The 12,465-nt window shown below is 37.3% G+C and overlaps 2 pseudogenes; both read left to right on the forward strand.

Moving 5' to 3' along the window:
• Positions 1-4,580, forward strand: part of LOC118623852 — a 123,123-nt pseudogene extending 118,543 nt beyond the window's left edge.
• Positions 4,581-6,318: 1,738 nt separating this feature from the next.
• Positions 6,319-7,103, forward strand: LOC118623853 (annotated as a pseudogene).
• The last annotated feature ends 5,362 nt before the right edge of the window (positions 7,104-12,465 follow it).

Raw genomic sequence — 12,465 nt, forward strand, 5'->3', positions numbered from 1 at the left:
GTAGCTGACTGGGTAAGAAAACATGACCCATATATATGCTCTCTACAAGAGACTCACCTCAGAACAAAAGACACACACAGGATGAAAGTGAAGGGATGGGAAAAAAAATTTCATGCAAATGGAAATGAAAAAGTATCTGGTATAGCAATACTCATATCTGATAAGGTACACTTCAAAATGAAGACCATAATAAGACAAAAAGAGGGTCACTACATAAGATTAAAGGGATCAATCCAACAAGAGGATATAACCCTGGTAAACATATATGCACCCAATATAGGAGCACCAAAATATATTTAAAAGCTTCTGTAGAACTTCAAGGGAGACATTGACAGCAACACAATCAAAGTTTGGGATTTTAACACCCTACTGATATCACTAGATAGACAAAAAATTAACAAAGATACAAAGATATTAAATGACACACTAGGTCAGCTGGATTTAATCGATGTTCACAGAACAATTCACCCCAAAGCTAAAGAATGTATATTCTTCTCAAGCGTATATAGAACATTCTCAAAGATAGACCACATATAAGGACACAAAATAAGTCTTCACAAATTCAAGAAGATTAAAATAATTTCAAGCATCTTCTCAGATCACAATGGCATGAAAATAAAAATCAATTACAATAAAAACACTCAATAATATCCAAAAATATGGAGGCTAAATAACATGCTATTCCACAATGAATGGGTTACCAATGAGATCAAGAAAAAACAAAAGCTTCCTGGAAACTAATGAAAATGAATACACAACAGTATACTGTGGAACACAGTGAAAGCAGTCCTGAGAGAAAAGTTCATAGCAATACAGGCCTACCTCAAGAAACAGGAAAAATTTCTAACAAAGTATCTAACCCTATAACTTAAACATTTAGAAGAATAAAAAGAAAAACCCCGAGTTAGTAGAAGGAAGGAAGTAATAAAGAAGAGAGTGGAAATAAATGACATGAAAACTAAAAAATAATACAAAAGATCAAGGAAACCAAGAGCTGGTTCTTTGAAAAGATAAACAAGATTGATCAACCTTTATCCAAACTCACCAAAAAAAAAAAAAAAAGGAGGACCTACATTAATAAAATCTAAAATGAGTCTAACTGACCTGTGTGGATTGAGGTTTGTCTCAAAGACTGAGAGGTCCTGGTTCAATTCCTAGTCAGGGCACATGTCCAGGCTGTGGGTCAAATCCCTAGTAGGGGGCATGCAGAAGGCAGCTAATCAATGTTCTCTCTCATCAATGTTTTTATCTCTCTCTCCCTCTCCCTTCCTCTCTCTCTAAAACCAATAAAGAAAAAAATTTAAAATGTAATAATAAAAATAAAATCAGAAACAAAACAGGTGAAGTAATAACTGACACCACATAAATCAAAAGAATTGTAAGAAAATACTATGAACAATTATATGCCAATAAATTCGACAACCTAGGTGAAATGGACAAATTCCTAGAATGATACAGTCTTCCAAAATTTAACTGGAAAGTGTCAGAAAACCCGAACAGACCAATAACAATTAAGGATATAGAAGCAGTAATCAATAAACTCCCAGCAAGTAAGTGTCCTGGACTGGACAGCTTTATAGGGCAGTTTTACCAAAAATTCAAAGAAGAACTAAAACCTATTCTCCTCAAACTATTCCAAAACATTCACAAGCAAGGAAGACTTTCAAGCTCTTTTTATGATGCCAGCATAATTTTAATACCAAAATCAGCTAAAGACACTACAAAGAAATAAAATTATAAGACAATAACCCTGATGAACATAGATGCTGAAATCATCAGCAAAATCTTAGCAAATCGGATCCACAATATATTTTAAAAATATACACCACAATCAACTAGGATTTATCCCAGGGATGCAAGGAGAGTAAAATATTCACAAATCAATAAATGTGACTCACCACATACACAAAATGAAAAACAAATGGATAAAAGACTTAAATGTGACTCATGAACCCATAAAAATCCTAGAAGAACATGTAGGTAGCAAAATCTCAGATATCACACATAGCAGAATTTTCACTAATACATACCTAAGGCAAGGGAAACAAGGGGAAAAAATAATAAATGGGACTACATAAAACTAAAAATCTTCTACACATCATACAACTCAACAAAAGGAAGACAATCCAATTAAAAAATGGGATGAAGACCTGAATAGACACTTCTCCAAATAGGACATGCAAATGGCCAGGAGACAGATGAAAAAATGCTCAACATCACTAATCATCAGAGAGATGTAAATTAACATGACTATGAGATATTACCTCACACCTGTCAGAATGGCCGCCATCAACAAATCCTCAAACAACAAGTGCTGGTGAGGGTGTGGAGAAAAGGGGACTCTAGTACACTGCTGGTGGGAATGCAGACTGGTGCAGCCACTATGGAAAACAACATAGTGCTTCCTCAAAAAATTAAAAATGGAATTTCCATTTGACCCAGTGATTCCACTTCTAGGACTACGTCCTAAGAAGCCTGAAATACCAATCAGAAAGAATTTATGCACCCCTATGTTCATAGCAGTGCTATTTACAATAGCTAAGATCTGGAAACAGCCCCAAGTGCTCATCAGTAGATGAGTGGTTAAAAAAGCTGTGGTACATGTACACAATGGAATACTATGCAGCTATAAAAAAGAAAGATCTCTTATTCTTTGAGATGACATGGAGGAACCTGGAGAGTATCACTTATTTGTGGAATGTAATGAACAAAACAAACTGATGAACAAAATAGAGCCAGAGACATGGGAGTAAGGAACAGACTGACAAACCTCAGAGACAAGGGGGCTGGGTGGAGGGGAGGCAAGAGATAAACCAAAGAACTTGTAAGCACATATAACCAATGGACAGGGAGAACAGTATATTGAAGGCAGGATGGGGAGCAAGAAGGAGAGTGTCATTGGGAAGAAAAGGAGGGACATCTGTAATAATAAAAAATTTAATAAATTGTTACAAAATAAAAAACAAATTTAAGAAAACATAGCAAACCAAACTTTCTACACCAATGAATATATCAATAAAATTAATGTTCATCTGAATCTTTCTAGATAGAATTTATGAACTACTATATTATTTTGTAATTGATGTCATATATCATCATAAGAATGATTTTAGTAAGAGGCACCCATTATATTTTTTTTTTTCAGAATTATGAGTTGTGCATAGACCTGTCTGGGAATCAGAAGATAGTGTTCACTCTACTTTATGGCATAATATTTTTGGTTATTCTGAGAAAGTCATGCATCTTTAGTGAGCAAAAAAAAAGGAGTCTCCCAGGCAAAAAGAAAATCTAAAGGAGCTCATTACCACCCAACCAATATTGCAAGAAATGTCACAAAGACCCGCCCTGGCTGGTTTGGCTCAGCGGTTAGAGCTTTGGCCTGCGGTCCAGAGAGACCAGGTTCGGTTCCCGCTAAGGGCGCGTACCTCAGTTGCAGTTTGTCCCCGGCCCTGGTTTGGTCATGCGGGTGGCAGCCACTCGATGTGTCCCTTTCACGTCGATGTTTCTCTCTCTCTCTCTCTCCCACTCTATCTGAACTATATATATATATATATATATATATATATATATGAAAGAAAAAAAGAAAGAGGAGGAGGAGGAAGTGGAGGAGAAGAAATAGAGAGAGGAACATAGGTATAAAGAATGACTAAAGAATGAAATGGGGCCCTGGCCAGTTTGGCTTAGTGGTTGGAACACAGGTCTCTGGACCAGAGAGTTCCGGGTTCGGTTTCTGCTGGGGGCGGTACCTTGGTTGCAGTTTGTCCCCAGCCCTGGATGGGGTGTGTGGGTGGCGGCTGGTCGGTGTGTCTCTCTTGCATGGATGTTTCTCTCTCGTCCTCCCTCTGCCTCTTGCTCTATCTGAAAATGAATGCAAGAATGTCCTCGAGTGAGGATAAAAAATAAATTAAAATTTTTTTAAAAAGAATGAAATGGGGCTCAGGGCCTTCTGTATGTTCAGCAAAGAGAGCTTGCTGTGACCTCCCCAAAGTATGGCTCCATCTCGACTCTGGGTTCTGATGATGCCACCACTTGTCACATGTGGTCTTGAGGCACACAGGTAATGGAGCTAGTGCTTGCCACATTGTGATGTAACCAACACCAAAGCTGAGGTCCCCTTGGTCATGAACTCCATGGAATCCTTTTCTGACCACGCTCAAGGTGGGAGGCTGGAAGCGCACCTCGTGGGCGGCTTCGGTGACGATAGGCAGTTGTCACGAAAACTTACTCATCAACTTCTTAGTGAATTTGACAGACAAGAAGATGACATTCACTTAGCAACATTATGTGTGACAGAATGAAGTGACTGGGAAGACTATGGCATTGCTGTCAATGTCAAACTGCTGAGATTTACAGAGCGCCTTGCAAGCTCGAGGTCCAGAGGAGGAGCTGCGTGCTGCAGGAGCTTTAGCAGGAGGAACAAGACTGGTATTTACGATGCAAAGACATAACAGCTTCATACAGGACCGTATTCCTGGGTGCCATTTCCACATGCGGATTTCTGGTTGCAGCAAGATGATAAGCAAATACTAGAGAACCTTTCCACTTCACCTCTGGCTGAATCCGCCTCCCCCCTTTGTTGAACATATTAGAACAACCTTGATGTTATTAAAAAATTACCCTGGCCGGTTTGGCTCAGTGGTTAGAGCATCGGCCTGTGGTCCGGAGAAACCCGGGTTCGGTTCCCGCTAAGGGCATGTACCTCGGTTGCAGTTTGTCCCCGGCCCTGGTTGGTCGTGCGGGTGGCAACCACTCGATATGTCCCTTTCACGTCCGTGTTTCTCTCTCTCTCTCTCTCTCTCTCTCTCTCTCTCTCTCCCCCTCTCTCTCCCTCCCACTCTATCTGAACAATAAATGGAAAAATGTCCTCGGGTGAGAAAAAAAATAATTACCCATCTCCAACAAATACATTATTTCCTGGAAATAAAGCTCCACTCTACAAAAAAAAAAAAAAAAAAATGAAGATGGCTTATGGGAAAAAGGTCTCTTCTCCAGAAAGCTAAAAATAGGAATTATCAAAGAAAACAACTTTTTGATGTGACAGAGACCACTGGTAGAATATGAATTTGGAATCTACATCTGTTGAGTTTTAGTGTCTTTCAAGTGACTTTCAAAATAAAATCTTACTTTGGCAAAGGAAAAAGAGATGAAATGGCAATAAATAAATGCCTATCAATAACAATCTTAAATGTAAATGGTTTAAAAGACATAGGATCGCTGAAAAGATAAGAAAACATGACCACATATGTGCTGTCTAAAAGAGACCCCACACTGAACAAACGTTCCACACTGAATAAAAGTGAAGAATGGAAAAAATTATTGCTTGCAAATAGAAAAGAAGAAAAAGCTGGGGCAACAATACTTATAACAGACAAACTAGACTTCAAAACAAAGGCCATAACAAGAGATAAAGAAGGTCACTACATTATACTAAAGAGATCAATCCAAATAAAGGATATAATCCTTATAAACATATAAGCCCCCAACAGAGGCACACCTAAATATAGAAAGAAAATGTTGGTGGCCTTTAAGGGAAAGGTCAACCGCAATACAGTTATTGTAGGGGATTTTAACACTCCACTGACGTCCATAGATAGATTTTCCAGACAAAAAATCAACAAGGCATCAATGACCATAACACACTGGATTGGAATGATTTAATTGATAGTTACAGAACATTTCATCCCAAGTCAGTAGAACATACATTCTTCTCAAGTGCACATGAAACATTCTTAAAGAGAGAACATATGGTACAATACAAATAAGTCCTCACAAATTCAAGAAGATTAAAATCATATTAATCATCTTCACTGACCACAATGGTATAAAATTAGAAATCAGTTACAATAAAAAGTTAAAAAACATTCAAATACATGGATGCTAAGTAACATGTTATTAAACAATGAATGAGTTAACAATGAGATCAAGGGAAAAAATCAAAAACTACCTGGAGACAAATGTAAATGAACACACAACAACCTGAAATCTATGGGACACAGTAAAACCAGTTCTCAGAGGGAAGTTCATAGCACTACAAGCCTGCCTCAAGAAACATGAAAAATCTAAAATAAACAATCTAACCTTACACCTAAAAGAACTAGAAAAAGAATAACAAACAAAATCCAGAGTAAGTAGCAAGAAGGAAATAATAAAGATTAGAATAAAAATAAATGACATAAAGACTTCAAAAAAGATAAGTGAAACCAAGAGCTGGTTCTTTGAAAATATAAACAAGATTAATGAGCCTTTAATTAGACTCTTCAAGAAACAAAAGGAAGGTTGGAATAGATCAGAAAAGAAAAAAGAGGGGAAAAGATGGACATGGACAACAGTGTGGTGATTGACAGGGGAGAAGTGGAGAGTAAGGGTAGAAGGAGGAGGGGATGGGGGGGGAATGATGATGGAGAGACTGGACTTGGAGTGCTCAACACACAATACAATTCAGGGATGATGTGTTGTAGAATTATGCACCTGAAACCTGCATAATTTTGTTAACCAGTGTTACCCAAATATATTCAATTAAAAAAAGAAAAAAATAGAGAGGACCCAAATAAATAAAAAAAGAAATGAAATAAGTGAAATAACAACTGACACCACAGAAATACAAACAATTTTAAGAAAATACTATGGGTGGCCCTCATGGCAGGTTCTGCGAGTAAGGATAATTCATGAGGGGGGAGCTGGTTCCTCCACTGTGTCCAGGGCAGGGACCCCAGTGGTGGGCCCACAGGCTGCAACCTCTTCACCAAGGGGCTACTCAAGTTTCTGCAACTGGCTGTGCATCAGCTTGGCTCTCACTTTCACACCATCAGAAATACCCAGGCAGAGCTGTGGGGCAAACTGACAACCAAGCTACTGAACCGTGCCATATCAGTGAGGATCAGGAAGTGACCCTGGATCTCAACCTCTATGTGAAGAAGCTACTTAATGCCCAACAACTAGTTGTCTTGGTCAACAACATTCTACAGAATGCCCAAGAATGGCTTAGGCAGCTAAACCATGGTGTTAGCAAGGAAAAAACCCAAATGAGGGCAATGCTGGATTCAGAAGTTTATCCCCCTGGCTCCCCAAGCAAGTTACAAGACAGAAGATGGGCCTCAGAATAGGACAGGTTCTATTTTCCAGCTGCCTCATTTCCTCCAGGACACCATATAAAATGGGACATCAGCATAGTCCTGTGGATTGTGTTTGAAGTACTTAAGTCTTACCTAGCCTTGGCATGTGTGGCTCATTTTGTTGAGTATCATCTGTGCACTAAAATGTGGCCAGTTTGATTCCTGGTCAGGACACACATCCAGGTTGTGAGATCGGTTCCTGGTCAGGGTCCATATGGGAAGCAACTGTTGCTTCTCTCACACATAGATGCTTCTCTCTCTTTCACTCTTTCCTTGCCTCTCTTTCTTAAAAAAAAAAAAAAAAAATTCAATAAAAACAAGACTTCCAAACTCATTTTACGAGGCCAACATAATTATAATTCCAAAACCAGATAAAGCACCACAAAGAAAGAAAACTACAGGCCAATATCTCTGATGAGCATAGATGCCAAAATCCCGAACAAAATATTAGCATGTCAGATGCAGCAATACATCAAAAAAAAGTATTCACCAAGACCACGTGGAATTCATCCAAGGGGTGCAAGGCTGGTACAATATTTGCACATAATAAATATGATACACCACGTAAACAAAATGAAAGATAAAAACCATATGATCATATCAATAGATGCTGAAAAAGCATTCAACAAAATTTAGCACCCATTTCTGATAAAAACACTCAGTAGTGTAGGAATAGAGGTATTATATCTTGGCATAATAAAAGCCATATATGAAAAACCTACAGCCACTATCACACTCAGTAGGCAAAACTAAAAGTGTTTCCCTTAAGAACAGGTATAAGACAGGAATGTCCACTTTCACCACTCTTATTTAACATAATACTGGAAGTCTTAGCCACAGCAATTAGACAAGAAGAAAAAATAAAAGGAATACAAATTGGAAAGGAGGAAGTAAAACTGTCATGACTGGCAGATGACATGATATTGTATATGGAAAACCCTAAAGACTCCATCAAATATCTACTAGAGCTAATAAAAGAATTGGTCAAAGTTGCAGGATACAAAATTAACATCAAGAAATCAATGACATGCTTATACACAAATAATGAACTCACAGAAAGAGAAACTAAAAAAAAAAAAACCTCATTTATCATTGCAGCAAATAAATAATAATAATAAGTAACTAGGAATAACTTAACCAAAGAAGTAAAGGACCTATACACAGAAAACTAAAGGACATGGAAAAAAGACATAGAAGAAGATATTTAAAAACCGGAAGTACATACCTTATTCATGGATTAGAAGAATTATCATCAACAAATGTCCATACCACCCAAAGTGATCTACAGATTCAATGCAATCCCCATTAAAATACCAATGACAGCCCTGGCCAGTTTGGCTCAGCGGTTAGAGCGTCAGCCTGCGGTCCGGAGAGACCCGGGTTCGGTTACTGCTAAGGGCATGTACCTCGGTTGCAGTTTATCCCCGGCCCTGGTTGGTCGTGCGGGTGGCAGCCACTCGATGTGTCCCTTCACGTCGATGTTTCTCTCTCTCTCCCTTCCTCTCTCTCCCTCCCACTCTATCTGTACAAAAAATGGAAAAATATCCTCGGGTGAGGATTAAAAAAAAAAAAAAATACCAATGGCATATTTCATGGAACTAGAAAAAATACTCCAAAAGATTGTATGAAACAAAAAAAAATAAAATAAAATAAAAAAACAAATACCCACAGCAATCTTGAAAAAGAACTAAGTAGGAGGGATCACAATACCGAAATCATGTTATACCACAAAGACATTGTAAACAAAACAGCCTGGTACTGGCACAAGAACAAGCATATTTATCAATGGAACAGAACAGAGAACCCGAAAATTGACCCAAGATGTTATGCTCAATTAATATTTGACAAATGTGGCAAGAGCATACAATGGAGTAAAGACAGCCTCTTTAATAAATGGTGTTGGGAAAATTGGACAGCTTCATGCAAAAATAAATAAATAAATAAAACTATACCACCAACTTACACTATACACAAAAGAATAAACTCAAAATGGATAAAAGATTTAAATGTGACTTGTGAATCCATAAAAATCCTAGAAGAAAATGTAGGAAATAAAATTTTGGACATCATACACAGCAGAATTTTCACTGATAAACACCAAAGCAAGAGAAACAAATGAAAAAATTAATACATGGGACTACATCAACCAGAAAACTTCAGCAAAGAAAAAGAAGCAGCCCTGGCTGGTTTGGCTCAGTGGTTAGAGAGTCAGCCTGCGGACCAGAGAGTCCCAGGTTCAGTTCCAGCTAGGGGCATGTAAGGAAAGGAAGGAAGGAAGGAAGGAAGGAAGGAAGGAAGGAAGGAAGGAAGGAAGGAAGGAAGGAAGGAAGGAAGGAAGGAAGGAAGGAAGGGAGGGAGGGAAACAAAGAAAGAGAAACAAACATCAAAATGGAAAGAGAACCCACTATATGGGAGATCATAATTATCAACAATACATAGATAAGGGGTTGATTTCCAAAATATATAGAGTATGCATACAACTCAACAAAAGGAAGACAAAGAACCCAATTGAAAAATAAGCAGAGGACCTAAATAGACACCTCTCCAAACAGGACATACAAATGACTAAGAGACATATGAAAAAAGTGCTCAATGTCACTAATCATCAGAGAGATGTAAATTAAAATTACTCTGAGGTATCACCTCACAGCTGCCAGAATGGCCGCCATCAACAAATCATCACACAACAAGTGTTGGCGAGGGTGTGGAGAAAAGGGGACTCCAGTACACTGCTGGTGGGAATGCAGACTGGTGCAGCTACTATAGAAAACAATACGGTGCTTCCTCAAAAACGTAAAAATTGAACTGCCCTTTGACCCAGTGATCCCACTTCTAGGAATATACCCTAAGAAGCCTGAAACACCAATCAGAAAGAATATATGTACCTCCACTTTTATGGCAGCACTATTTACAATCACTAAGATCTGGAAACAGCCCAAGTGTCCATCAGTATTAGACGAGTGGATAAAAAGCTGTGGTACATACACACAGTGGAATACTATGCAGCTGTGAGAAAGAAAGATCTCTTATCCTTTGAGATGATATGGAGGGACCTGAAGAGCATTATGCTAAGCAAAATAACCTAATCAGAGAAAGACAGATACCACCTGATCTCACTTGTTTGTGGAATATAATGAACAAAATAAACTGATGAACAAACGGACTAGAAAGGAGTATGGTTCAGACTGACAAACCTCAGAGGAGGGGGCCAGGAGGGGAGAAATAAGATACACCAAAGAACTTACATGCATATATGTGTAACCAATGGTCATAGACAACAATGCTAAGGGAGGGGGGGGGGGAGGATTGGAAGGAGGGTGTCTAGGGGAAAAAGGAAAAACATCTATAACAAAAATAAATTAATTAAAAATAAAATACTATGAAAAACTATATGCCAACAAATTGGATTCCCTGAGCAAATGGATAAATGAAACATACAATCTTCCAAAATTGAATCGGGTAGAATCAGAAAACCTGAATAAATCAATTACAACTAATAAAGTCAAAGCAATCATCAAAAAACTCCCAGCAAACAAAGTTCCCAAATCAGAAGACTTCAAAGGTGAATTTTACCAAACATTCCAAGAACTAACACCGATCCTTGTCAAACTATTCCAAAAAACTCAAGAGGAGGGAGCACTCCAGGCCCCTCTTTTACAAGGCCAGCATTATCCTTATTACAAAACCAGACAAAAAACACTACAAGGAACAAAAATCATAGGCTACTATCCCTGATAAACATCAATGCTAAAATCCTTAACAAAGTGTTAGCAAAACATATCCAGCAATACATTTTAAAAAATCATACACCATGATCAAGTGGGAGTTATTCCTGTGATGCAAGGTTTCTCCAATGGTTATTGTTTGCAAAACAATACAAAATGGAGGATAAAAATTACATCATTATATCAATAGATGCAGAAAAAGCATTTGATAAAATTCAGCACCAATTTATGATAAAAATTCTCAGCAAAATGGAAAAAGAGTGTCATACTTCAACATAATAAAAACCATATATGACAGACACACAGCCAACATCATACTCAATGGAAAAAAACTAAAAATGTTTCCCTTATGATCAAGAACAAGACAGGGTTGTCTGTTTTCTCCACTCTTATTCAACATAGCACTAGAGGACTAGCCACAGCAATCAGACAAGAAGAAGAAATAAAAGGCATTCAAATTGGAAAGGGAGAAGTAAAACTGTCATTATTCCCAGGTAACATGATATTGTTATAGAAAACACTAAAGATTCCACCAAAAAACTATTATATCTAATAAATGAATTCAGCAAAATAGCAGAATAAAACATTAATAATCAGAAATCTATGTTATTTTTATATATCAATAATGATCTGTTAGAAAGAGAAATTAACAAAACAATCCCATTTACTATGGCAACAAAAATATAAGGTACCTCAATAGATTTAACCAAGAAGGTAAAAGGTTTATACTAAAAATAATTATTAGACACAAAAGGAAGAATTTCAGGAAAATACAAACAAGTGGAAGCATATATATTCATGAATCAAAATACCAACATCATTAAAATGTCCTTACTACTCAAAGCAATCTACAGTTTCAAAGTAATTCCTTTTAAAATACTATGGCATATCTCATAGATCTAAAAGAAATATTCCAAAAATGTGTAGAGAACCATCTACAAAAGAACCCAAACATCTTCAGCAATCTTGAGAAAGAAAAACAAAGTTGGAGATTTCATACTACTTGATATCAAACTATACAAGACCATAGTAATAAACACAGCATAGTATTGGCACAAGAACAATCATATGGATCAATGAAACAGAATAGAGAATATGGAAATAAACTCATGTCTTTATGGTCAATTAATACTTCACAAAGAAAGCAAAACATACAGAGGGGTAAAGACAGTCTCTTCGATAAATGGTGTTTAGAAAATTGGACAGCTACATGCAAAAAATAAAACTAGACCACCAACTTACACCTTACACAAGAATAAACTCAAAGTGGATTAAAGCCTTAAATGTAAATCACAATTCTTGAAGAAAACATAGGCAGTAAAATTTCAGGCTTTTTTTTTTTCTGGTATATCTCCTTGGGCCAGGGAAACGAAAGGGGAAAAAAGCAAATAGGACCACATCAAACTAAAAAGCTCTTGCACAGCAAAAAAAAATCAAGAAAATAAAAAGAGAACCTACTGAAAGAGAGAACATATTTGCCAGTGATACTTCTGATAAGGGGTTAGTTTCCAAAATATATAAAGAACTTATATTACTCGACACCAAGAAGACAAACAACCCAATTTAAAAATGGGCAAAGGACCTGACTAGACACTTCTCCAAAGAGGACATACTGATGGCCAATAGAC

This window comes from Molossus molossus, unplaced genomic scaffold, assembly GCF_014108415.1.
Source record: "Molossus molossus isolate mMolMol1 unplaced genomic scaffold, mMolMol1.p scaffold_m16_p_10, whole genome shotgun sequence".
Taxonomy (NCBI): Eukaryota; Metazoa; Chordata; class Mammalia; order Chiroptera; family Molossidae; genus Molossus; species Molossus molossus.